Source organism: Planococcus citri, chromosome 2, assembly GCF_950023065.1.
Source record: "Planococcus citri chromosome 2, ihPlaCitr1.1, whole genome shotgun sequence".
Classification (NCBI taxonomy): domain Eukaryota; kingdom Metazoa; phylum Arthropoda; class Insecta; order Hemiptera; family Pseudococcidae; genus Planococcus; species Planococcus citri.
In genome coordinates, this window is record NC_088678.1 from 49,122,851 (window position 1) to 49,150,575 (window position 27,725).

At 33.8% G+C, this 27,725-nt stretch overlaps 1 protein-coding gene across 3 annotated transcripts in view; it reads left to right on the plus strand.

The window, feature by feature from the left end:
• The window catches only part of LOC135836241 (uncharacterized), a 125,508-nt gene that overhangs the window by 33,788 nt on the left and 63,995 nt on the right, over nucleotides 1–27,725 (plus strand). For all 3 annotated transcript variants that reach the window (XM_065350946.1, XM_065350945.1, XM_065350943.1), the window contains exon 2: nucleotides 16,037–16,094. The gene's annotated coding sequence lies outside the window, so the exon portion shown is untranslated. The remainder of the gene's footprint in view (nucleotides 1–16,036; nucleotides 16,095–27,725) is intronic.

Below are 27,725 nucleotides of genomic sequence, written 5' to 3' on the forward strand. Positions count from 1 at the left end.
TCTGTAAATACTTACCTAGAATAAAAATACATGTATGATTTAGCTCCTGCATACCTACTTGGATTTGCCATCTTTGAGACTACTTCGATAGATTTGAGCACATATTTTCAGAATAGTTTCGTGCCAGTTCAAATCCAAATTTTTTTTAGCGATTATTTTTGAAAAAAAAAAGAATTCTAAAATTTTGAGTGTGAACCAGTACAATGAGATTTTGAAAATATGTGCCTAAAATTGATCGATAGGGTCATAAAAATAGTAAATTCGAGTTGATAGGAGCTAACTTTCATTTTAACCTTATTAGAGCCCCTCCCCCCAAAAAACTGGAGAATCTGAAAATTCACTGGGGGTTCTAAAACGGTTCGAAATCATCTCCAATCAACTTAAGAGTCCGAGAATAGAATACAAACCAAATTTCAGATTTTCATATCAATCTGATCAAATTTTGATTTTTTTTTAAAAAAGAGGCTGAATTTGAATTTTCAAAAATTTGCCAAAATTTGAAAAATGAACTTCAGCCCCTGAAATGTTTGCTGGTGGTGTATTTTGGAGTCTTTCGATTCCCTTTTGTGTGGTTCAAAACTTTTTGTGCCGGTTGAGATAAGTCCTTAATATTATATTTTTTTTGCAGAAGGTGCTCCTGGCGCAGAACTTGCCCATATTTATTTCATCAAAATGCATAGTTGAATGTTGGAAATTCAACTTCTAGTAAACTCAGATTCATCACCTTTTCGACCTTTTAGATCGATCTAGGCACATATGTATTTTCAAATCGTTTTATGCCAGTCAAATTCAAAATTGTCTCCAGTGATTATTTTTTGAAAAATAAATTAAAAACATCATCGTTCGTGGACGTGTGAACAAAAAAGAGCTCAAATTCAGTGTGTACAAGCTATTTTTGATCTCTCGAGTATATTATGGTTTTAACCCGTCCTGAGGTCTGCATCAGCACATTTTCGGATTCTCCAGTTTTGAAAATAAAATTCACCTATAAACGAATTCACCATATTTGTGACCCTTATTCGATCAATTTTTAGGCATATTTTCAAATTATTTTCATGCCAGTTTAAATTGAAAATTTCTTCCAGTAGTTGTTTTTTTGGGAGGGTGAGGGGGGGGGTCAAAATTCGTTTAAGGCTGATGAATCTTTCATTTTTTTCTAAATAGTTATCTCGAAAAAATTTTGGATTTGAACTGGCGCACAAAGATTGTGAAAATATGCACTGAAATCGATCGAAAGGGTGACAAAGATGGTAAATATGAGTTTATAGGTACTTCATTTCATCCCCCCTCCACTTATAGCGTTTTTTTTTCAAAACTGGACAATCTACAAATCTGCCGGGGGCTCCAGAACGGTTTGAAACCGTCATCAATCAATTCGAGAGATCGAAAATAGGGTATAAACCAAAAGTCAGCGTTTCATTTTGTCAAAAATAGAAAAATTAATTTCAGCTACTGACATTTTAGCTGATGGTGTATTTGAGGTTTTCTATTGATTTCCTTTTGTTCGGGTCAAAAATTTTTGTGTCGGTTGGGATACTTTCTCATGTTGGTGATTCTTCTGCAGAGGTGCTCCTGGTGCAGAACTTCTTCCAAACGATCATGCGTCGTGTTAGGCTACTTCGTATTCTTGGAAAACTAGAAATTATGAAAATCTGTAGAGTCTTTAGAATAGTTCAAGATTACTACTAATTAGTAATTACCTTGAGAATTTAAGTGTAGGTATCGATAGTACATTCCAATGGCCATTTGAGTTTTGAATGTGGAATATTCCTTAAAAAAATAGCACCATTTCACGACCTAGATAATTTTGCTAAAATTTTCTCAAGCCTCTGGTTAAACTCTGCTTGAAGGTAGTTCACTCTCGAGTCGATAAAATATTGACTTCGTATTTGAAAAGCAACTGATTTACCGCACTTTTGAGGTTTTATATACTTTTTCCTTTAGCCCAACACCTTCGCAAGTTTGTGAAAAATTGTCGAACAAAAATAGAAAAAAAAATTCCCAGATGTATCTCAATAAAACTAAAGTTTAAAATTCGTTCGATTTATAGATGGCAATCCCATCGGTATTAAGAAACTGGCAGAAACATTATTAGAAAGTTGAAGAAACCGAAACAGCTGACAGAACAATCGAAATGTACAGCGATAAGCATCAATTTGTAATTTAATTCTTTGACAAAAAAAAATATTTTCATTTCGACAGCAAAATCGAGCGTAAAAAAAATCAGAATGGAGGAAATTTCACGTCGATATGTTGGTAATTCTTTAAAAATCTCGCATTCGTTACAAACTAATAATTTTGATTGTACGAAATAAAAAAAGTTTGCGAATGAAAAAAAAAGAACAACATTTTATATTTATTTCGAGTCTATTGGTTGAGAAAAAATATTATTTTATTGTTGATATGGTTTAATTTTGGCCGAATATATCTCGTTTACGAATACGATGTAACGACAAAAAAAAGGAAAATTCCCCTTGAGAAAAGTTAAAACCAAGTTTGCGTGAAAAATTTCGATTAATTTTTTATTATTTTTAGCGAAAATTCTCTCGTATTTATGTATGTGCAAGTTTGTACGACTATACGAACCACATTGCGCTATTAACAACGTAGACATGTTTTTTTGCCTGTTTAAGAAAAGCACCGTGTTAAGAATGTAAACCGTTTGCCGCGCCGGTGGAACTTGAACGTTCTTATTCATTTTTAATAAGGGAAAAGAGAGTTTGAAAAATGGCACTTATGGTTTTCCCTTCAACAGGTCTAATATAAAAAGGTAGCGGTGGAAATTATATAGATTTATGTACGTGGTTTGGCTTTATGGGTAAATAAGATCATTACGTGATGAAATAACCATCGGTATTGGCGATGGCGCCTCTTTCGGATTATAAAGTTTCATATTTTTATGGCAACCAACGAAATCTCGCTTGTGTTTTTTTCCACGTCGACCGACGTTGCGTAAAAGCTCGGTAAAATGAAATTTCTTCTTCGAATGCTCTTTTTCTCGTATCAAATGTAAAATAATTCTAAGAATTTATGTTGCGAATAATGTTAACTCGAATCGGATATAAGTCAAAATTACTTTCGCATTTTCTGCATTTTCCTACCAATCTTATACGCGATAAAACATAACGCTGAGCTTTTGTTCGTCGTCTCGTGTTTATCGAAATTTGAATTTCAAATGATTGAGATCGCTAATACGACATTTTTTTTTACAAATGTTGACTATTTTTATACCTTGAGGTTTTCCGATATTTTATTACGTAGGTGCCTAAGAGTCTAATGGAAACGTTTTTCTCCATTAATAATACCTACTGGTCATGAACACGGTTAGGTTCATAAAGTAATTTCTGATTTTCAGTAAAGAAGCCAGGAAAAGGATTGAGAAAACATTGTCGCATAACATCTATAAGTTAGATTTGTGGTCTAATAATCCAGTTCCCCCTATCACCTCATTTGAACTCAATAATTCAGCATTTTAGACCTCCCTATTAAAAATCGATTGTGATCATTGATCAAGAATGAATTAATAGAATCCTAAAATTCGACTTTTTTTGGCATTTTTGATTCGATCCTTAGGTATGATCGATTATTTTCAAAATAAAAAATCACTTTTAGCCTCAAAAATGAATTTTCCAATCGAAAGTTGATCATTATCAAATATCGATTAATCGATCCCCAAAAATCGATTTATTTACGATTTTCGATACCATACGAATCACGATCATACTCGAAATGAAAATCAATTGTGTCCTAAGGCTTGGACCCCCTGATAAAAATTCGATTATAATCAAAAGTCGATTAATCGAATCCCAAAAATCGATTACTTCGACTTTTGATTCCACACGTTATCGATCGTATGTTTGAAATGAAAAATCAATTATCATCTTAGACGTAGGCTCCCTGATCAAAAATCGATCAATATCCAAAATCGAATAATCAAACTCCAAAAATCGATTGATTCTTTGGGCATTTTCGATACCATACGATCGATCATTTTGAAAATAAAAAATCAATTATACCTCTAGACTTGAAAACTTTCTGATCAAACGTCTATCATTATCAAAAATCGATTAATAGAACTCCAAAAATCAATTTTTTGTGATTTCTGATTCCATATTGTAATGCTTTGTGTTTGATATAAAAAATCGATTGTAGCCTCGTACCCAGATCTCCTAATAAAAAATCGATCATGATCAAAAATCGATTTATTTAAGAGTCAATTGTGACCCAGACTCAAATCTCCAGATCAAAAATCGATTAATCGAAATTTGAAAATCAATTTATGATTTTTAATTTCATATGATCGATCATGTTCGAAATGCAAAATCAATTGAAGTATAATGACTTGGACCTCCTGATCAAAAATACACAGATCATAATTGAAAACTAATATCAAACTCCAAAAATCGATCTCACCGATTTTCGATTGATCGATGCATTGTCATACGTATTTCATCTTTGTTCTTATTTACTGAAAATTACCCAATCAAAATTACATTTTTTCCCTCTCAATCAGAGAAAAAGTTGACTTTTTTCCAGCAATTTCAAATCACTCCTGAAGACGTTGTACTTAATTAACTTTGCCTACTGAAAATTTAATCATGAGTTCGACAAATTTTGGGGATCGACTTTAGAGAGCAGAAATTTTTAAGAGATTTAGGTAAGTAGGTACCTTCAAAAATTGACAATTTTAGAATTTCTTACATTTTGAGATTTTAAACTCGTGAACAATTCTTAGTAGCTGAAGTTAATTATACAACGCTTTTTGGAGCGATTGCTCACAAGGCTCCAAATGGTTTTTCATTTTTTTAACATTTTTTTTTTAAATTCAAAATTGAGTGAGTTGAAGGGAAACCGAGGGAACCTACTGAAAAAAAAAACACACGGAATATTTGAACTCACAATCAGTGCCCTCAAGGTCTTTTTTGATTCGTTTGCATTTCTAAAATATATATAGGTAGGTACATATTATGATGGCCTTCAGATCCTAAGTATAAGTAACGTATTTACTCTTCTGAAGCGTAGTAAAACGAGAATTGGAAAAACAATAACAAAGTAGGTACCTATTTCGTTCATTAATCGAATTTTCGCGTAATTTTATTAGAATACACATTTTACAAAATCTTTCGAAAACTTTTCGCAAATCTTAATTCGTCCTTCAAAAGTCACAAGGTCGTTAATGTTTTTCTTCGTTAAAAATTGTTTTCTTTAATAATAATGGGAAATAACAGATGTAGATACCTATCCAGTATCCATGTCGCTACGAGTAATTTATTTTCAAGAAGTATAAAATTTAAATAATTTCCACTATGTTGATTTCTACCTACCTAAATATCCTTTTTTTTTTTTTTTTTACTCTCGAATACGTAGAAAACGAACGAATTTGCAATGAGAGACCGCAAATATAAACGTCAAAGTGCCGGTGTTAGTTTTAAGTAGTCGTTTTCCTTTGGCCAAGTAGGTAAAAAAATTTTAAAAACATAGCTATAAAACGAACGCCAAAGTTTAAACCAACTTTATGAATCTGCTTTTGGGTATAGCCCATTGCTACGTGTTTTAAGACCTTTTTCTAAGTACCTACCTATAGAGCTACCCACCTATAAGCACCAGACTGACCTTAATTGTTACGTCGGTTGGAAAAAATTATGGTGTTGTGAAATTTTAGGTTTTTATAAAGTGGAGAAAGAAGTATGTATGTCGTTTGTAGAAATATGTAAGTACCTATCTTAGCCCATTTCAAGTGGAATTTTTAAACGGTCGTAGTCGTAATTCCTTTTTGATGTTCAATTTACCAACGTTAGAAATATTTTGACGAAAAATTAAAAAATAAAAATACACGATTTTTAATTTATACGAGTGTATACTTTGTAAGTTGGTGAATTTACGTTGGTGGCAGATAGTGAAAAGAACACCTACTTCGAGTCGATGCCTTTAAACTCTTTTTTTTTTTTGTAAATTTTTGAGTAGAATTAAATTGTTTGAAACAAAAAAATTACCTACATAACAACCTGAGACAATTCTGGAGTTTTTAGGCAACTTTTTTTGAAAGAAAAAATCTATTTTTACTCAAAGATACTCAAGTATTTTTAATTTAAGCCCAAGTTTTAAAAAAAAATCTCCCAATCAGTCGTCCAAATAGCTAAAAAAAAAAATCTGAAATTGTTCCAAAACCAAAAAAAAAACGCTAGTATCACCTCAAATTTCAAAGAAATATAGTTTTCTAAATTAGTATTTTCGACAATTCTTATTAGAGACCTTATGAAAACGAAAGCTTTAATTCAAACAGTTCTCCTTATGACGTTATGTTTCATTTATATACGCCTTTATTCTTTAGGGAATAACTTGGAAATTCGGATCAGACATGTATTATGCATCAATCCCAACTCTAAACTTTAATTATAATGAGTATTGCGCTAGGATATCGAACTGGTCGAATTATACTTTAGAGACGTCGTCCAACTACCTACCTATGTAAATAAGCAAACAGCATTTTTTAATGCACCGAAATGAAGCTGAGTAGGTACCCAATAGACACCGAAATTGTACAGATGAGGTCATGTTTGGGCATTGAAAAGCTTGACTTTTGTGCAGCCCACTTTCCAATTTCCAAATCATCTCCCTTCGTAGTTGCAAAAGTAATTCTATGTTATTCTGGAGAACCTGGAAGATGTGATTTAATTTCTTGCTTAATTTTTAATTATTCGGGGTTTTGTTTCAAGTATTTTCAAAAATGGCAACAATGGAAAGCATCACTGTAAAAATAAAATTATAAAATATTATTTCCTCATAAAAAATGGAATTACTTCGAAAAGATGTGCATATTCGAATATTTCTACCTTTTGTATCGAGTTAATACCCGTAGATACTTTACAAATCTAAAAATACGAATAAAAAGGACATCATCACCTATGCACGATATATTTGTATTTCTGTTGAAAAAAATTTAAAATTCATTTCTCAAGGAACAAATTTCAGGTCAGTGGTAAATTTAGCGCGTTATTATCGAAGAAAATGTGGTCGGGTAAAATATCTACACTCGTTGTATAACATTGAATTTCATATTGTACCTGATAAAAGGTGTAATAAAGGACGCAGTTGGTTTATAAACAAGGAAGGAAAAAAATTCGGTTTTATAGTTACGACCAACTTTGCAATGCATTTGGGTTTTTACTTTTATCGAAAACCCATTTTACTTTTTATGGAGAGCTTTAGGTTCATTTTTATTATTATTCGGAGTGGCGCGAATTCCCAATAGTGGGTATTTTTTCTATCCCTAAATGCTCAATGCAAACATTGCGAAATTCACACACACATAGACTATATCTCTACTCAGTTTCTAACTAAATTTTTGTATAATTTTTAACTACATACATATATACGTAATGGGCTTGGAAAATGGTAAAGATTTATGTCGAAGGAATGAAAAAAGCATACACAGCGTGTGGTATACTTGTAAAAATTTAATTTCACCCTTTCGCGCTATAACCGTGTAAGTTTTCCTCTATTTTTTTCTCCCCCGTATCTGTGAAAATATAGAGAGGAAAACTGCGGCAAAAGATATTGATTCATTTGGAAAAAGAGGGAAGTACATGTGAGGGTCTTATGATAGCGACAATACGTATCTCGTAATACGGATGTATTTCATAATCAATAATTTTTAACCATCTTTTCAAATCTGAATTGGATTTGACAATCGATAAGTTATCGAATTCGATATTATTCATCGATTACGTATTCGTATTTTAATTTAGAGAATCTACTGAATTTTTTAAAAACTTTATTATTACCTATAGTCTTTCAAAATGTACTTAAATTTCTTTGATCTACTTAAGACTATTCAGAAGATACTCACTGTTGAATTTGAGTCTGAAGAATATCCTTTTCCTGGCCTCGGTTTCGGTTTCTCTTGAGAGGGACGGTAATCAATTAACAGTGCTATTTTCATATATTCGACGATTATTATATTAATTTTTAAATTTTATTGAATGACAACAATTTCAAGGCAATTTCGAAACGTAATACAAAAAAAAAAGTATCCACTCCTTTTTCCAATCTTATCTATCCATCAAAAATTCGACTACCTAATAAATTTACAAATCCCAAACACCACATTTTCTTAAAAACAATACTTCAAACGTGTTTTTCCATTCGAATTCAAAATAGAAACCTATTTATTTATTCAAATGGCGAAAAACAGCAAAACATTTGTTCTCAATTAAGCGAATATACGGAATTAATTAAAAATAAACAAAATTTCAATTTAATGTTCAAATAAGAGAATAGTTTTAGATTTAAGCTGCTTTTTGATATTGCTTTAGCGATACTCAAAATAAACACTACAAATAACAAAGGTAGATAGCAAGACTACAGAAATGCAACACGAACAGAAAATAATGAGGACTGTAGGTTTCTACGTTTTCGAACCGTTTACGTTGTAAATAAACCTTACCTATAATACTTTTGTTCTGGACGCTGATATCTTTTCAATTGAAAAAATATTTTTATAGGTAGGTGTGTACCTACACAATACACTGCAGATGAAATATAGCTGTATTTTTTTGAGAAAAAATTTAGATTTGAATCACATTACCTATGAATAATTGACAGGTAAGAGGAGAAATAGATAGGTCACCAACTACAACATTGCTAAAATCCACACAAGATATCATATTCGATTCAGTGAAGTGTGATTAATCTGGAATTTTCGGCTTAATACACTCTATCAATAGTGTTCAGAAATAATTATTGTAGGATGGCTTCTTCATAATAGGCATGTTGGCAACATTTGTTACATTTCAATCATGTAAAATTTACTCCCATAATGAATTCGAATATAAACGCTTTCATCGTCGGATTAACTTGATATTACACGATGAAAATTGTAAAAAAAAAGTCTCCAAACATAGAAAATTACAATCGTAATTTTCATCACACTTGTTTCAAAATTGATTGGATTTTATTTCAAACAAATTCAGCCACGATACACGAGTTTTTCAAAACTAAAATGAGGCTCACATAAAAAAAAACAAGGTTAGCCATCTGTGCTTAATATGAAAAGCTACTTTTTTCAACTTATTGAAAATGCCAATATTCGCATGAAATATTACGCGATACTGCATAGGTAGGTACTCCGTACTTCGTCTATATGTGGAAAAAATTACCTCAAAGAGAACGATGCCTATTTTATTATAGCGATGAAATTTCGATTTATAGAGCAAAATCTGACCTCGAAAATATGTTCGATTTGAACGAGTATATTTCACACAACGATGCTGCATTCGATATGAAAACTGCGAGCGGCAAAAGGCAAAACTTCGCTATTCAAATTTAAGCTTACGTACAAAAATGCGAAAAAAATTGCGAATAAAAGACGTGGTGATTTATGGCGCACTGTTCGACGTAAATACACTTTAGATTGGTACCTAATTTAGATATAATCTGCAGGTATTTGCCTTTTGCTCGCAGGCTCTTCGTGTTTCGTGTCACTTTCATCTTAGCTCATCAATGTGGAAATATTTGTGATTGTAAAGCTGTCAAAGGTTCGTTACATATTGAATCGTTTGTGAAAACAGTTAATCCTCTGAACATATATATTGAAATTGGATACAAAAACCGCAAGCAGCGCCTCAAAACGTTACCTTCGACTGTCGAGATTCGAGCTTTTGCTCATCGTGAATAAAAAATTAGCGTATGAAAAGGAAAACAATGAAGTTTTACAATTTCTTAATAATGTTGTTAAAGTAAGAACCTTCAGAGTAGGTATATTGTTCAATTGCGTACCTACTGTTTTTAACGCTGTGCAGAAATTTTCGCTTTGTTATTTACCCTCTGCGCTGGCATTCCGGCCTCTCCAGTACTGTAGTATATCTACACTTTTACAATACACTAGTATTTTAGATTGTCTTTCGCAAAACAAGCAGGCGTTCTCCGTTTCATGCATCGCCAGTTTTCCAGTTAATTTTCTACCTTATATGATGGAAAGCCGCGCTAGGTTGTGCATTTTAATTCATAGCTTTTAATAATATAATTTACACATGTTCGCTCTGTATACGCAGTCGAGTTCGCTGTTGAGAAAATAAAGAGTATTAGGTTATATACTTAGACTTATGTACTAAGTATATTTTCCAGAAACGAATAAAGCATATTTGAATAGGTTGATATTATTATGTATTTGCTCGTTTTATTCGTTCGTATATTAAGAAAATTGTACCGAGTAAGGATACTCAGCTTGTAATTAAACCATTACTTTAATTAATATGGGTAAACAAGTCTCGAATGGAATATGTAGATCATATTTTATACGTGAAAGAGAACAGAAGTAGAGGTATAATAACATAAAATTAACAAAATGAAATATATGCACATGAATTGAAAAAAAAAAAAGACAATAACTTCCCCATGCTCTGACTAAAAATTAGTCAAAGACATAGGTAAGAAAATGAAAATTCATCCTCCTTTGAATTTAAAAAATACCATTAAGTCCATCCCACTAAATTCTGATGAACTAAGTAGGAAAGCGGAACTGAAAGATGATTGTGGCTAAGAGAAAATATTGATAACAAGTTTAGGTTAATTTTGGCAAAAATTGGTGATTTGAATAATACATTTTATTGAGAATCAAAATTCAAATCACATCTGATAAAATTTAATAATTTGGATATGGTAGACTAAGCAGATCTCACATTCAAGCGATGTGCTTCTGAAGATTATCTAATGCTTGTTTGTTTGTGCTGATGCAGTCTCAAATCCCTCAAGAACAGTCAGGATTTACCAAAGGAAGGGACACAGAAGAGCTGATTTTCAACCTCAGAATGCTCATTGAGAAAGCTTGAGAGCATGTTACTACAGTGTTATGAAAAAAAAAACATTTGATTGTGTTCAGTGGCAGAAGCTGTGGAAGATCCTACTGGAGATGGGTGGTCCAAAACATTTGGTTTGGCTAATCAAACAACTGTATGAGAAAGGATCAGCTAATGTCTAGAGTTCATACAGAAAAAGGAGTTTGCGAAGGTTGCATACCATCTCTTCTACACTGTTTACAAAAATAGCTGCAGAGAGCGATGGGTTCAAAATAACCCTGAAACTGGAACTGATTAATCCCAATTCAAATCCAATCCCAAAACCTACCCCAAAAGGAAAATCATCATTTTTCTTGATCTTGAAACTGAAAAAATCCGGGCTTCAAACCTGTACCTATACCCACACCCGTATTACCCGAATACCTAAACAAAAATCCATAAAATTCTGTACCCATACCCATACCCCAAAAAATGAAACAAGACCTGTATGTACCCATACACATGAGAAGTGGTATTACGCAGCCCATACTAGATAAACCTCAGACTTTTTGCGGCCCATCTGGACTTTTTGCAGTCCAGTACCGAGCTGCAAAAAGTCTGTTCTGTTTTCACTCGTCACAGACATTCAAAAACAAGCCAACGCAGTGTGTATATGAGGCAGAATACCATTAAAGACCTGCATTATCCGATTTTATGAACTTGGCATTGCATGCACGAGCTATTCAAGTTTCTCACCTCTCTGGAAGTGAATGAAAACATTTTTTTGATAGAGGAAAAAGTCTGGGGAATATCTAAAAAACATACACTCGAGTGGGGAGCCCTCTTTGAATATTGAAAATTGAATTACAAGCCTAAATATAAGTCTTTCTCCAACCCGATGGAGTATATACCATCTTTCCATAGCCCAGCAGTGAGCTGCTTTGAGAACACATGGAAAAAATCAAGCGCGCCTCTGCTAGTGCAAACCAAACGTCAGTCCGCAAAAAGTCAGTGAAATGTCATGGGCTGCATAATGTACGGAGGCAATCTATATATACAGGTATCAATAGTATATTATGTACCTACTATACAAGGGTCGAACTGGAATAATTACATATTTCGTGTATTTGCTTCACTCACTTCACTCTTTCAACAATCAGATGCACTCAATACGTAATGATTCCACTTAAATTCTTGCATTGTAGGAAATTGTTCATAATAAATGCAATGAAACAAACCGATTTACTTAAATAATTAACAAAATACTTGATCCCAGGGAAGAAAAAATACCGGTTGCTTTTTTCCTTCCCTTGGGTGTTTTTTTTTCTCCAATCATAGCGCGTTAAAACGTAAACAAGTTGGGAAAAAATACATTCAAATGTATTGGTATGTTTTCTTCAATGCTAGTTTGAACTTGTTGTAATTCTAGTGTTTTTCAACATTTATCGAGTGTGTTATACCGATGCTTCATTGCATGTACCTATTATGAAAATACTATCAACTGACAATACTGGCCACTCCATTGAAAAATGGTGTTTTATCCTCCCAGCAGTCTGGAGTGAAACTAAATTTTACCACAAGCATCTGATTTGCTGATTTGAATCTCGAGGTCACGCGAGATTCAAACCAGTTATACACCAACCAATCAGAGCAAATTGAGCAAAATAATGCATTTAAAACATTAAACTAATTTATAGACACTGGAAATCTGGAACTACAAGATAAACAACTGGTGGGCACAGACGTTAGGGGATCTGGTAAAAAGTTATCCCATTCCCCTTACGGTGCCAACACCCACATTGTCCAGTAGGGAAACGACGATCAGCGCCCCTAGCGAGTATACCACTGAAACTATTGCTCACAAATACTTCCCCTTGTCGCACCAACACCCGCGTTGCCCATAGGGAGATGATGATCAGCGCCTCTACAGGAACCATTTGGAAAAATGGTTAACAAATTTTTACATGACACCCCTTACTGCTGTGACCTGCAGTTGTGCATCTTGTAGTTCCAGTGTCTATAAACTAATTACACCTTTAGATTCCCCATGTCAAAACCTCCTATTTTACAGACCCCTTGCAGGGTCCATTATTCAATTTGGGCTTAAAATTGGTTGAAATGAAAATCCCAAAACCTGAACTGATTCGTCCCAGAACCAATAGTACATTATGTGACAGGCGCGGAAAGTATGTGATTAACACATGCGACTTAAATCGCACAAGTTGATCGTGTTACTGTCCAATCCTGTTGTGTATACTATTTTAATTTCATATGAGAGGAAAATGCTTAGATGCTAAACTTTTTAAAAATTGTTAATTTAGAATTTGTAAACACACGTGGAAAACAGTTACTTTCCTCACTGTTTTCCGCGCTTGTTTAGATAGATTGCGTTAGAGACGTATTTTACAACCAGAAAACTGTCTAGGAAACTACTCAATTTCCCGATCATATGAAATTAAAACAATTTTTTCAATCCCAAAACAGAAATAGAAAATTTAGAAGAACAAAACTAAAACAAATCCAACATTTTCCAATCATATGAAATTAAAACAATTTTTTCAATTCCAAAACAGAAATAGAAATTTTGAAGAAAAAAACTAAAACAAATTTAATCTCGAATTGAAGAAATTTTGATCCCAAAACTGAAATCCAATCCCAAAATTGTTTCGCACCCACAGCTCTGATAGCTGTGTAAAAATGAGACCTCATAGTTTTTATGTGTTTTTTCTAGTGTGTAAGATAGACCTTCTGAAGTTCTGATTGATATGTAGAACAAAAACAAAGATTATGACAATTGACTATTCAACCAACAACTCGCCAGCAAGACTTAAGTACCGCAAGATGATGGAACCAAAGTTGTGAAGTGATTCTTCATTCTTGGATCCATCATTTAGAATATCTGGTAGATGTGAAACTGAGATACATCGCCACTTTCAGCTAACAAGAACTGCAATGACTCGTTTGAAACGAGTGCGGAGCAATTTAATGATAAGCAGGTCCTTAAAAATTTGACTGCTCAACTCACTAGTCTTCTCAGTAATCTTATATGCATTATAGAGATGTGAGTCCTTTGGATAGCAAAAAGTTAAAATGCCTCCTCCCATTCCATTCTCCTGGTTTCTCTCCTCTCATTACCCAAATTTTATGAAAACTACACCCAACTCATGCTACTGCTACAGAATGCGATGATACATATATTCGCAACAAAGAAATAAATTTAAAAAAATTGCATCCCTGTGATCACTATATTGTCATTGTCCAAACCCTACTAAAGACCTATCCCGTTATGAAAAATATACGCCCCAAAATATAGGATTACACGACAATAACAAATAGAACGCGAGACAGAACGAAAATTGCTAGTAAATTTAATCTTCTCCATTGACAAAAATCAGTATACATGGAAGTATAGGCACATAGCAGCCGATAAGGCCTAAACGAAACCATGCGAATAAAAACAAATTGGAAAAGCTATTGAAACAAAAAGAAATAAAGGAAAAAACACAACGCGAGATACTCGAAATATAGATATACCACGTTGCCTGGCTCAGTGTTGAAAACTTGACACCAAGAAAAGATAGTTTACAATCTAAAATATACCATTCGTGTTAAAGAGGAAAAATAAGGAGGAAAAGAGTCATAATATCGTAAATTTTTTTACAATATTTACTTTTTTACATTCTGCTGCAATTGATTGGCACAGGCGTGTAGATGTAGAAAAATATCCGAAAGGGGTAAGACGACAGAGACGAAGAAATCAAAATTCAATGAATGTTTTTCTATGGACAAAAAATAGGATTTTATCTCTTTTTCAGTCTACATTTATCTCTATTATATGAAAAATGACGTAATCAGGAGACAGCGAGTAGACGACGTCGTTGGAAATAAAGTGCGGGAAAATTGAATGCGTCCGTATTAAAAAAAAAAAAACTTGTTCCATCTATAGGGGATGATTTTAGTTGTGATATGGCGGATTTCGAAATCTTGTTATATTTTCAATCCCGTTTCGGGCAACTCTCGGTTAGATCTTAAGGCGAATTGGTGAATGGTGATGGTTTATCCGTTATACAAAGCTCAAGTTTGTTAACCTATACGAGCACTGAACAGCGTTCCATCTTATGTTCATAGATACGTGTGTACGTAAAAAAAAAGAAGGGAATAAAATAAAAAATACTTACCTTTTTATCTGAGTATACCTTACGTGTACCTACTATATTATTATGTATGTACGTCGTTCGCGTTGTAGTGAAAAGTTTGTCAATTTTTAGGTAAATTTGTGGCTCATTTATGTCTCAAGTTTGCGTGAAAATTTACACATTATCGAATTAATTTCATTAACTTAAACAACTTGAACGTAAGGTACCTAATTTGTAAAGTTTACCAGTAAAGCTATGTGAGTAGCTTTTCTTCAAGGTGCAAGTTTTCTTCAAACATTGTGCTAACTTTTTCATTGTATGAATGCCGATTATAGAGTACCCATTCATTCTACCGGTTATCTTTCATTTTTAGGTCGAAACTGTAATTTACAATGTGTCGAGATAAAAGAAAAAAATCTCTCGTACAACTCTAGCATATCTTTATTTTTAAGCTCGCAACTCGTTTGTACGTTTGTTTACGCTGAAATCGTGAAATATATGTGCCAATAAAAATTGTTTGCTTTTTGCCACACAATTCTATGTATCTTCTTTGTACGCAGCATTTTGATTAAAAAAGAAGAAAACATTCCATGACTGTGCCGGATATAGTACCTATGTACCTACTACCTACCTCCTTTTTTTCTCTATTTGATTGGTTAACTTTATATATATTGTAGGTAATAGGTATGTGGTCTTGTGGGAGATTCTTTCATAAATGTCATAATATGTTTCATTTTATCATTTGTGTGGACCAATTTCTATTACATTAGAGTATTCATAGTTTCAAAATATAGGTATTTTAGTATGCTAATGTACCTATGTACCTGCTGCCTAGGTACAAGCGTCTATGTTATTCGTACATCAAAATTGTATTTTTTTTTTTTTTTTTTTTTCATTCAAATAATGTAGAAAAATCAATGAAGGTGTGGTTAGAAATTTCAATCAGTTCTTGCCATTTTAATATTAAGTAGGTGAATTATTTCTTAGAAGAAAAAATTCTTTGAAGATTATCTTTTTTGATGGTGATTTCAATTACTAATTTTGCCTTTGAAATCTCTGTTGAGTAGGTTATGAAATTTAATCTTAGTTTAGTACCTAATTTATTTTTTATCATTTTTTTTGCAGGTTCTTATTAAAAAGTACAATAAAACGAAGAAGCAGCTTCATACTGAAATAAACAAATGTGAGTAACCATTAAACTTTTTCAAAACTTCAATATTTTCTCTAGTAATAGAAAACCCCAAATTACTTAAGTGTAATTTAGGTTGCTTACGCAAAGAGCTGAAGGGGTTAAGTTAAGAACAATTTCAAGTTGATTCTTCTTGGTTTTATTCCTCAATTGTAGATTTAAAACCAGTTCTATTTCGAAGATGGGCAAAACATGAACGTAGTCTATTTTTTAGAATATTCAAAATTCCTCAAGTCGAGTTGTGTATTCATTTTGCATAAACTATAGATTGAAGGTGCTTAAGTTTTTTGAAAAATTCAGAAATACAAAATTAATTTTTAAGTGCTTAAATTTTAAAACTGTTTTGGGGCCTTCAATTTTGAGCTGAAGCGAATAATGAATGCGACTCAACTTGCACAGCTTCGAATGCTGTACAAAAAATTCCACTCTGTTGAAATGAAAATTCACTTTGAAACATAAATTTCCAAATCTTTTCTGCGTTTTGCTCAAGTAGGTAAATAATACATTATGAATTGTGATATTGATTGATATCGATATTTTAAAAAAGAACTTATCAAGGTATCCGCTTGCGATTTGAACGAGATCACGACTTTCGAAAAGAGCATGATTTGAAACCCCCATAACCACAATTCCAGCTGCCCGAATTGATTTTTTAATTTTTGGTGGATTTTAAACAATTTAAAATTGCCCATTTTCAACGATTTGTGCTTTTAAAAAATACATGGGTATTTTACCTACTTATTTAGAGAAAATGATGAAAAGTCCTGAAACTAATATCAACTCCCCAAAACCGAAAACTGTCCCTTGTGGCCGTTCTGGAGTCTCCTGCGCGATTTTCGATTTCTGCAAAATTTTGAAATTTCTCGAGGAGAGGCGTGGAAATGTGTTTCGTGTGTGCTCAAGATTCAATATTTTTTATCCCAGCAGAAGATGGTCCAAAAATGTTGATACTTTCATAGAAAATAGTCACAGACAGAGGCGCGTAGATACATATATGCAATTTTTTCAAAAAAAGTCCAATGTTTGAGGTTTTTTTTGAAAGGGAGAGAGAGATAGAGAGAGATTGAAAATTTTTGAAGAACTGTAGACAAAATGGAGAGGACCATGTCTGAAATTATTTTAAAAAATTGTTAAAAAATTGTTTTTTGTACCCCTTCTCAAAACGTATGGTATGCTATGGATACCAAAGGGAGATTTTTCTTGAAAAGAAGTTTGAGGTTGTTTGAGACAATTTTGATCTAAAATGAAAAAAATGAAATAAATTTTTACAAACTTCAATACCTAGGTGAACGCTTTTTTTTAATTTATTTTTTTTTTTAGAAAAGAACCATGAACCAATATAGTTTGGGGGCCTAAGGGGAAGTTTCTCTATGAAAATGGAGTTATTTACAAAAAAAATTCTCTCCAGAAGAGAAAAACACAGACATCAATTTTATTTTATTTTTTTCCAATTTTTTGAGGCTCTGTACAAGATTAACACTTGGGAGGGGGGGCTGAGGACGATTTTTTTCTTCCAAAAAAGTGTTATTTAGAAGAATTCTGACACAAGAATAGGAAATCTTCAAAAAAAAATCACTGACTTTGATTCAATCTAGATAGGTATTACGTACCTATTATTATTTTTTTTTGAATTTTTCAATCTTGAGGGTTCCATGTAATAAGAGATTGAAAGACTAGAGGAGGTTTTATTTTAAGAGTGGGCTCATTTCAATAGTTTTTTTTTTCAAATTGTAATATTTGAACTCAGCTAGTCAAATTTTCCAAAGTTTTTTCTCTTTCCATGCTGATTTACATAGCGTGCTTTCTTGCACCAAAATTCGCAATTTTTTATAACTTAAATGGCCATATGAAATCGAATCTAGAAAAATTGAGTAAAATTATCGCAAAAAACAGAGTGAGATTTTTTCAAAAGAAATTGAGGAAATCTGGCGAAAAATCAGAATTATATATTTTTTCCTCGATCATTTCCTCTCTTTATATTTCTCTTATTGAAAAGCACTGGAGAATAACTTTTTTATAACCCATACGCGGTCGACTGTAATAAAAAAATTAGCCCGCGCTGTACATTTATCACAAAACAAAACTTACACGCGATTTCCTCTTAGGTGAAATTAAATACCGCATTTGATGTTCGTTTTCAAAAAAAAAAAAAGTTTATAGAAGTTTGGCTTGACAAATTGTGGCTCCGCTTTGACCGGCAGTTTAGATACTAATATAACTCGTATATGTCAAGACTATGGTACGTATAGTATACGACGATACGACGAACTGCACAGCAGCAGTATTCTACCAAGGGGTACGAAGCTGTACGAGTACAACAAAGGGGATGGTGGCAAACGCGAGTGTATTTTATGGTGGCCCAACCACGCTTTGCGATTTTTAGCCGCGAAAGATAAACTGCTTCGACCACCTTCTCATCGGATGCACATGTTAAAAGACATTTTTCTCGGTAAAATCACACTTTAACCGGATAAAAACTTTCGACGGTACGATTTACTTTATTTTTACGCATCTTCTCTCGTCGTACGAGATACTGTTCTTTCTACGGTTTTCGTTGTTACAAGAAGAAAGGGAAAAAAAATCAGTTATATAATACGACAAGTATTTGTACGCTTTTAGCTTTGAGCATCTTGAAAACGATTTCGGCTCATTGTTTGGTTAGAGAGAAAAAAACATTCAGGTTGAAATCACTGTGAAATGGGATATAGGCCTATACAATGTTGAACTTGAAGTATCCATAAAAGTGTACGTTGCAGATAGGTATAAATATAAACACAAATATCGAGTTGTTTCTTCGAACAATAACTTTTAATGTAAATATATTTCCAACTGATGAATACCCACGTATCAAAATATAAGTAGTTTTATAAGTTCGTATCACTTGCAAAATTACAATACGAGTACCTGTAATAAAAGTGCCTAGCCAAAGAGAAACACTTATTATATGTATTAGCAGAGATATGCAATCGTTGAAATAATTTATTCATAGGTACTTACTTACATGTCTACCATGTACTAGGTCTAGGTACGATTATTGGAGCAGTAATAAAAAACGAATGGATAGGAATACCTCACCATCGCCTATATTAACATAACTAGAAAAATAACACGCTGATTGAAGCAGTGTCAATACTAACACGTACATATTCTGGTAAATATTTGCTCTATGTGCAGTTCCTAACATTGTACGGGTATGCTCTATGTAAACCAATTCCAATCAGCATCCTATCGCTGTTTTATAAAATCAACATTAAGCTATTCGTTACACTTCAGCAAATGCGTGAGTTCGAATTGTTTGCACGAATTCTGAAATCTTTCTTCATTTTGCTATTAGAATATCTGGATTATAATTAACGGGTTTTGATTGTCAGAGCTCGAGGTCCGCGGAGGATTATTTTTTCATTAAGGGAAGCAAAATAGACAACTTTTCCAGAATTTTATCTCACGAGAGAACCTCTTGAGTTGTCACCCTCCGATTTGAACTGAACCGCGATTTTTGGAAAGAGCATGATCTAAAACTTCCACAATCGAATTTTCAGCTGCCCGACTTCATTTTTCGATTTTTAGCGAACGTTTGAACATTCAAAATTGACTGTTTTTGATGATTCATGCTTTTTAAAAAAAATAAAATACGGTAAGTACTTGATCAGTAAAAATGATCCAAATAAGTCCTAAAACTGATTTTAATTCCCTAAATCCGAATTTTGCCATATCCAGTCATTCTGGAGCCTCCAGTGCGTTTTTTAAATTTCTCCAGAATTTTGAACATCCAGTTTGGGCAGCTAAGAATCGAGTAGTGTGTTACACTCGATCTGTTTAACGAGTTTATCCACATTTGAACCGATTTTGGGAGTGACACCTCAGGAGTGGTTTTTTTAACCAGCTTTTTTCATTATAAAAATATCCAAAAAAATCAAAAGTTTTCTGTTGTAGAGTAGGGGACAGTCCTCTTCTACCTAAAGAGAGATGACGTCTACTTTCACATACGTGAGTTGAGCAGAACCCAACTCACCTCCTAGGCTCAAGAGCTCATAGGTGATTCTGGGGTGTAGAAAACACTTCAATAAGAATACACGAAGGTGTGACACGCCAAGTACAGAGGGACCACCAGTTATTAGCTGAGCTAACAGATCATGCACGCCAACTGTTAGCAGAATCAAAAAGCTTACACTGGTTCGAGCATCTATAGAGATCAACATTGAGGAGCTCAGGGTCTCTAAACAACCCAGCGAGCTCCAAGGTGCTTGTGTAGATGTCACTAGTAAGCAAGCGGGAAACTACTAGTGGAAGCTTGAAAATAAATTTCCATGGGATACGTAATCAACGCAGTAGAGGCAATACCAACATAAAGGATGTTAGCCCAAATACCCAATTCAGCATAAGGGTATGCGTTGATTTGTATGCGATACCACCTCGAGTGGTTATATGACTCAATGATGATGATGATGATGATGATACAATCAATTGACTAAAACAAAGGCTTAAGTATATAAAATGTACTTGCCATACTGGCTAAAACGATTTCCCCAACTGTGAGATTACAATCACATGCGAATGGATCAACAGTTAATTATAATACTAAAGCGTCGACCATATATAATGGATGAATAATTCAACCTTGAAAATGAGGCAAAATGTGACAGCTAGATTTTGGATGCAGAATCCAGGAAACCTTCTGCTCACGCGCCAAACATGATGTTTATATAGTGTCCTGATTGGTCAGGTGCTGGTGGAGACCTGGAGAGAGAGATGGTTCAGCGTTGCAATTATTACACAGTCGACTTCACTCGTAACACAACCAACTACTTTACCAATACTAGTGAACTGGCACATGTGCAGAACGTTTTGTGGATTCTGCATCCAAAATGTGGCTGTCACATACCTACTCCAATTTGAATTATTCGTCCATTATATATGGTCGAAGTACTAAAGAGAAGACTTCTACATAGCTCAGAAGTGGCTTGGAAACTAGTTCCTATAGATCACACTGCCTGTAGAGGAAACTTAAAGCTCTTTAATACAAGTATGGAAATAGTTATGCTCTTAAGATAGTCAAAGCATTTTACGTATGTTTCATGTACTGCGCATGGCAGGTTGGTGGCGTCACGCGGTAGGGCAACCAATGGGGTTCAACGTTGTACAATGTGGACAGATTTGATGCGTGCGCAGTACATAAAACTTATGTAAAATTTGTTTACTATCTTAAGAGCACAATCTATTTCCATACTTGTATTAAAGAGCTTTATGGAAACTACTACACAGCAGTGCAGCCACTTCCCTCTGGTCCAATTCTTCCCTTTAGGTGGAAGTGAAGGGCGCAATCTCTACTGGTACGCCTTTTTTGAGAAAATTTTCAAAATTTGCGTAAATCGCTGTATTTTGTCACGAACTAACCTCCCCCTGGGCAAATTTAGCCATTTCCAGCCATTCTGGAACCTCATCCGCGATATTCAATTTCTCCAGAATTTAGAATCCACTGTGAGATGTCACCCCTGAAATCAGCTCAAATGTGGATTGGATAAACTCGTTAAACAGATCGAGTGTAACACACTACTCGATTTTTAGGTGCCCAAAACTCTATATTCACGCCTTCTGGAGCATATTCAAAATTCCGGAGAAATTTAAAAATCACGCTGGAGGCTCCAGAATGGCTGGAAATGACAAAATTTGGATTTAAAGAATTAATATCACTTATCAGTTTTAGGACTTACTTGGATCACTTTTACTGATCAAGTACCTATGTACTTTTTTTAAAAATAAGCATAAATCACCAAAAACAGCCAATTTTGAATTTTCAAAAATGTTCACCAAAAATCAAAAAATGAAGTTGGGTGGCTGAAAATTTGGTTTTGGGGGTTTTAGACCATGCTCTTTCCAAAAATCGCGGTTCAGTTCAAATCGAAAGGTGACACCTCAAGAGGTTCTCACTTACTTTCATATTTTTATTTTCATTATAGGCTACACGTTTTTAACTGATTTTTCGCATCGCCAAAAATTGCAACCCTACAATTTTGGCTGCTTTGGCATGGAATCGCCGTATCGGTTGAATGCAACCATTTCCGAGTAAATATGAATCCACCTGGAAAACTTGAATTTTCTCCAGTGATTTCAAATTTCTCCAGATGACATTGTGAACAAGTTCTGCATCGGCAGCTAAAAATTTAATTACCTATTTATACCTATATCATAAATTCGACATTTTGATTCGATAACATAAATTGAATTGATTATAATCGTAAATCTCAAATGCATATGTAGGTACCTAATGGATAAAAAAAATTAGGGAAAATTCCCACCAAATCGCGATGATTTTAGATCACCGAAAAGAGACGAAATTTTACTGAATCAGTTCGAAAATGAAAACGGTTCATTAAGTTTTTGTAACGCAATACGAATCCTGAATCCTGATTCAAAACATCAATGAATTGTCCAAGCTCTGAACGCACAGGACTAATTGGTCTAAAAAATGTAGACCGATGAAAAATTACTGGTAGGTATTTACTTATGAATGATAGGTAGTACAATTGGGGGAAGACGACATGGTATATTAAATTCTGAATGTTGAATTGTTGTGAAAATAAAAGCTCTGAAAGTTTTAACTTCCACCAAAAATCATATAAGAATGACAAATAACTCATATTTAAAGACATTTCAGTCGAGACTCGATTCTGCGACTCGACCCATACACCATACCATAATATGTACTTAGTAAGACGTAGGCCATACAGATGAACGAAAACATCAACGAGACAAGATTCAGGGCTCCGGCTTCAATTCATTACAATGATAATTTAATTTCGATGTGTAAAATTTACGGATCTGTACCCTCATCGGTCGTATGGGTTTGTTTGCGAAAATCCCAAATAATCGTCTACGGCACCGAAGACCGAAGAAAAAGAGAAATATACGTAGCGAGTTTATCCTCAGCTACGCCGATAAATCAGTCTTTTACCATCGCAGAAAAGTGTAAAGTCTATTGGGACTCGTAAAAAGATCGCGCGGATAATGCGGAAGTATTGTTGCAAAGCTCACAAGCACACCTCAATATTTATAACAAGGCCATATTTTTGCTGTCTATTATTTTTTACCGTCACACATTTAAAGGCGCGCGGCTACTTAAATCATAAAACAAGCCATATATTATTCTTTTAACGCGTTCGTAAAAATTGTTTCGAATTTGACACCTTTGACATTTGCGAAGTAAGTGCTCAACCGACCGCCGTCGTCGACCGGTGTGAGCACCTTATAAATACTACTCGTATACCTTTAAAAAGCAACTCGATGTACCGATGTGATCCAAAAACACTATATATAATGGTTTTTCGAATGAAAACTTCACTAATATGTTAAACTGATTTACGGTTGGAAAGTTTTTCGCTTAGACCGTTTATATGAAGCTTTGCTCGTCTCTATACGAATACGAAACGCCCTCGAAAATCGAATCTAAGTAGATTAAGTATTTTTTACACGTTCCGGACTGCGTGAATTTCCACACATAAATCTACCATTTGCGGTATTCTCGGAAGCTTCTCACTATCCATGATGCCTGTGGAGCTACGGCGGTGCTTCCTGAGGCAATTTTTTTTGGGCTAATTAATTTTTATCGAGTGTTTTGTGTATACCTACCTATTGAATTGATTTTGTAGGGGTTTATAATGACTTTGAAAAATACTTGGGAGATGGGGAGCTGAAAAATTAAGATAGGTACCTATACTAATTCAATCAACATTACCTAATATTCTTCTGTTATGTCAACAAAAAGTTTTGACTTGAACAAAACAAGTGTACCTATTCAAAATTGATCGCGAAAAAAAAATGTTGAAGTATTTTAAACAAATTCAGCGGACACTTTAGAAGGAGTTCAAAGTCACTTGGAAAAAATTGTACCTCCGGAGAAACCCTCGTAAGAATTCAAATTGGATCGAATCTAAAAAATAAATTTACATACTTATTCGTAGGTACTCAACGACCTCACTTTTGAGTTTTGAGAGAGTAGATGTATTTTTTGAATTTTCATTCTCCCTTCCCTTTAATTTTCCTTAGATTGAAACTTCGCCATTGGTGTCATTCAAATTCGGACTCTTTGAAATTAAATTTAAAGTCCATTCTCCGCAGTAAAAATATTTTGAATATCGGTACAGATTTTTCGAACACACTGTGATTTGGATAAGTAAGTAACTGTCAATGTTAAAAATGAATTACAAAGAAATTGTATTCAACGAATTTTTGTTGGGGTGGCCTAATTCAAAATACGTGTTAAAATTTTGAAATGGATAGAAAGGTATACCGAAAGACGTAGAAAAAAGTAACTAGTGGCCTTGCAAACAGGCTATTTTAAAATATCGTCTTGTTAAATTTACGAAGGCTGAATTTTTTCCCTTAAAATAAATTTTTTCAGCCATTCAAGTGTGAAAGTCTGAAGTCTCATCTCCTCGTTATGTCATCGTTGCCTTTGTCTATCAAATATGTGATTTGAGAGCTTTACCTGTTCGGCATAATATTGAAAATGTTAGGTACAATAATGTTTGAAAATCTTTGAAATGCTGGTGCCAATACCATTTCTGACATTTCGACGAGTCTCATTTCTGCGTAGATATTGTCAAAATAATGCCAACTGCGTCCAGAAGGGTTGGTTTGTACATATAATGTACCTACGTGATTCTTTTAGAGTGTCTCATTGTTTGAACTCTCGTGTATCTAAACATTCAAATACATTTGAAAATTTACAGCAACAACAAAAAAACGCATAACTTTCTTTTTTTGCGAGTCTCGTGTAGGTACCTACTTAGTTTCTCATAGAAAATTATTCGCTCGAATTAACAGCACGTTTCGTATAAAAAGAAGAAAATTATTATAGGTAATCTAAATATTTGATGAAATAAATTCGTGAAATGTTGCCAAAGACTTAATGATAATTACAAGAATGCAGTCTCCAAAGTAAATACCCGTGGCATTTTTGCCCGAAACAAAGAGAAGCGAAATCGACCTTCATCACAAAACGACATTATCGTGTCGAGACGAATGTACTTATTCATTAGCGATATTTTCAGTCCGTTTGATCAAATTTATATTGGAATCTCATGTTTCAATGCCTACTTTATTGAAGCGTATCAATCGTAAATTTTCTTTAATCAAAAAAGCAAAAAAAAAAAAAAAAGAGAGAGCTTATAGTCGACACTTTTTCGAATAATTGAATATCTGGCTTACCTATACGCTCTTGTATTGTGTTATGAGAATATTTTTTTTTTTTGGTATTACGTATGTTTGCTTTAAGAACACGTTGTTTAGGATAAAGGTGTTTTAGCTTGGAGTTTTTCTGTTCGAATGACGTTGTTAGAAAAATTTCGTTGGTCTTGCTATAAAGATGCTTCTTTCAACCTCTTTATCCTATGTATACGTTTGCTTTCAAAACCTTTTCACATTCGCTATAGATATGTTTTTTTTTCCGCTCGTACGTGTGATACGTTATAGGGGTTGAAATATGACTACCTACCTAACTATGTTCATGTACACGGTGCATTCGAAGAGCTGAATAACTTACCCTAATTAGATGGTGTATGAAACTCGAATATGAGTAGGTACCTACTACAGCAGTGCCGTATTTTTCTCAAATTATCTTCCTTCAACGTAGGTAATTAAATAACGCCTGAGGTACTTCTGGGCTATTTTTCCAAGAGTTCAGATGCTCAAATTAATGGAATGCTACTATTTAAAATTAAAAATGAAAATTATTTTTCAATTTTAACTCTTTTGCTGATTGGGATTTTTCCCACGTCGCTTCAAGTCTCGTAATATAGATGAGCAGGTGCCAGGAAATAAAAACATTTTGGTCTTGAAAATGAGTAAGTATAGGTAGATTGATTTTTGAAATTTTGGACTGTTAAAATTTCAGTTCTTACTTACCTATTTGATAACTTATTGACCTACCAAATCTGCTTTACGTAATTTCCAGCCGTTTCGAAGCCTCCAGCGCAACATCGATTTTCTCAAGGAATTTTAAACTGCTGAACGAGTGGAAATTAACTTCGACAGCTAAATTTTCAGTTTGAGTTTACTTTAGAGTTATCTATACTACCTATTAAAAACTGTATACTGTACTATTCTAACAAATTTCTGGAAAAGAGTTTAAACATATCATTTTTTCAGTATCTTTAAGTAGGTACATAGGTAATAATGATGTTCAAGAATAAATACAAAAGCACCAAAATCACGGGGTGAGATAAGTGAATCAGCTTAACTAGTGAACTTTCAATAGCTATCAACTCCGATTGAGATGAAATTTGGCTCTCGGAGAGAGCATGTCACTCACAACTCAGAACCAAATTTTGAATTGCGAATGCAAGGCTCGAGTGATAGGTAGGTAAAAAGTTTAGTTTTTTTTTTCATCCGTTGAAAAACTCTGAGTGATTACATGATTAAATTATATATGTACCTACAGGGTTTCTGGTGAGTGGATGACAAAACTTCAGATTTGGATACATATAACCGGGTAGTTGCCTATCTCTGAAATTTAAGGGCCAACCGACATTTGAAAAAAAATTTCAAAAAATTCATTTTTGACTTTGGGAATGGGTAGTACTTTTAAAAATAAACAAATTTTGTTATTACGAATTTCGCCCAACTTTGAAATTGAAGGGGCCAGAAATATTTGTTTCTTATAAAATATTATCCAAATCTGAAGTTCTGACATCCACTCACCAGACATCCTTATAGTGAAAGATTATTTCATTTCTTAGTGAATCATTTACGCAAAGATCATCATCAGTTCTTATTGATGGATTTGAAGAAGTCAAATCTGTGATTTAGATCTGATTTCTCGTACCTACTTACCTATCTGTGTTCTCAAAAGATTTGTCGATTTTCAGCAAATCATGTTCGGACAATAATTGAGTCCAATTTCATCAGTCCATAGTCCATCTATGGGTACCGGGTACCTAATTTCATTGTTCAGTGATTAATTCGTTCGCGAACGATATTATTTTCTCCTCTGAGGAAATTATTTGCGAACGAATCGCTCTCAGATTTCATCGATGGCGTAAAGAATACGTTGTTTTGTTTTATAGTGTATGGGACTTATAAGTCAGATTTGATTTCTAAGTGATTCAGTCGTTCTTGACTGATTCATAATTTCTGAGCAAGCCACTCGGGGACGAATTGAATCCAATTTCTGATGATAATAATACCTACGTGGGATTGAAACTATCAAGTTTGGTTAGGAGGAAGGTAGGTAATTGTATGTAATTAGGTACCTATGTCACGTTTAACTAATTTAATTTTTCAATGCCAGGTCATTTACACGGGTGTCTTGACTCCCAAGGTCACTGACCTACCGCTTTCCACAGTCATATAGGTATCTGTTTATCTGCCTCTTAAGATCATTGACCTGTCAGTTTGGCTTTCGAACTTTGTTTGCCTGTCGGTCTAGCCTCTCAAAATCACTGACCTGTCATGACATGGTCTCTCAAGGTCACTGACGTACCTGTCTAGCTTAATTCCCAAGGTGTCAGTCTGCCTGACTGGTGTCTCAAGATCATTGACCTGTCAGTATGGTTTCCCAATGTCATTTATCTGTTTATATGTACTAGACCTTTCAAAGTCACCAACACCTGTTTAGCTACTCTTGGT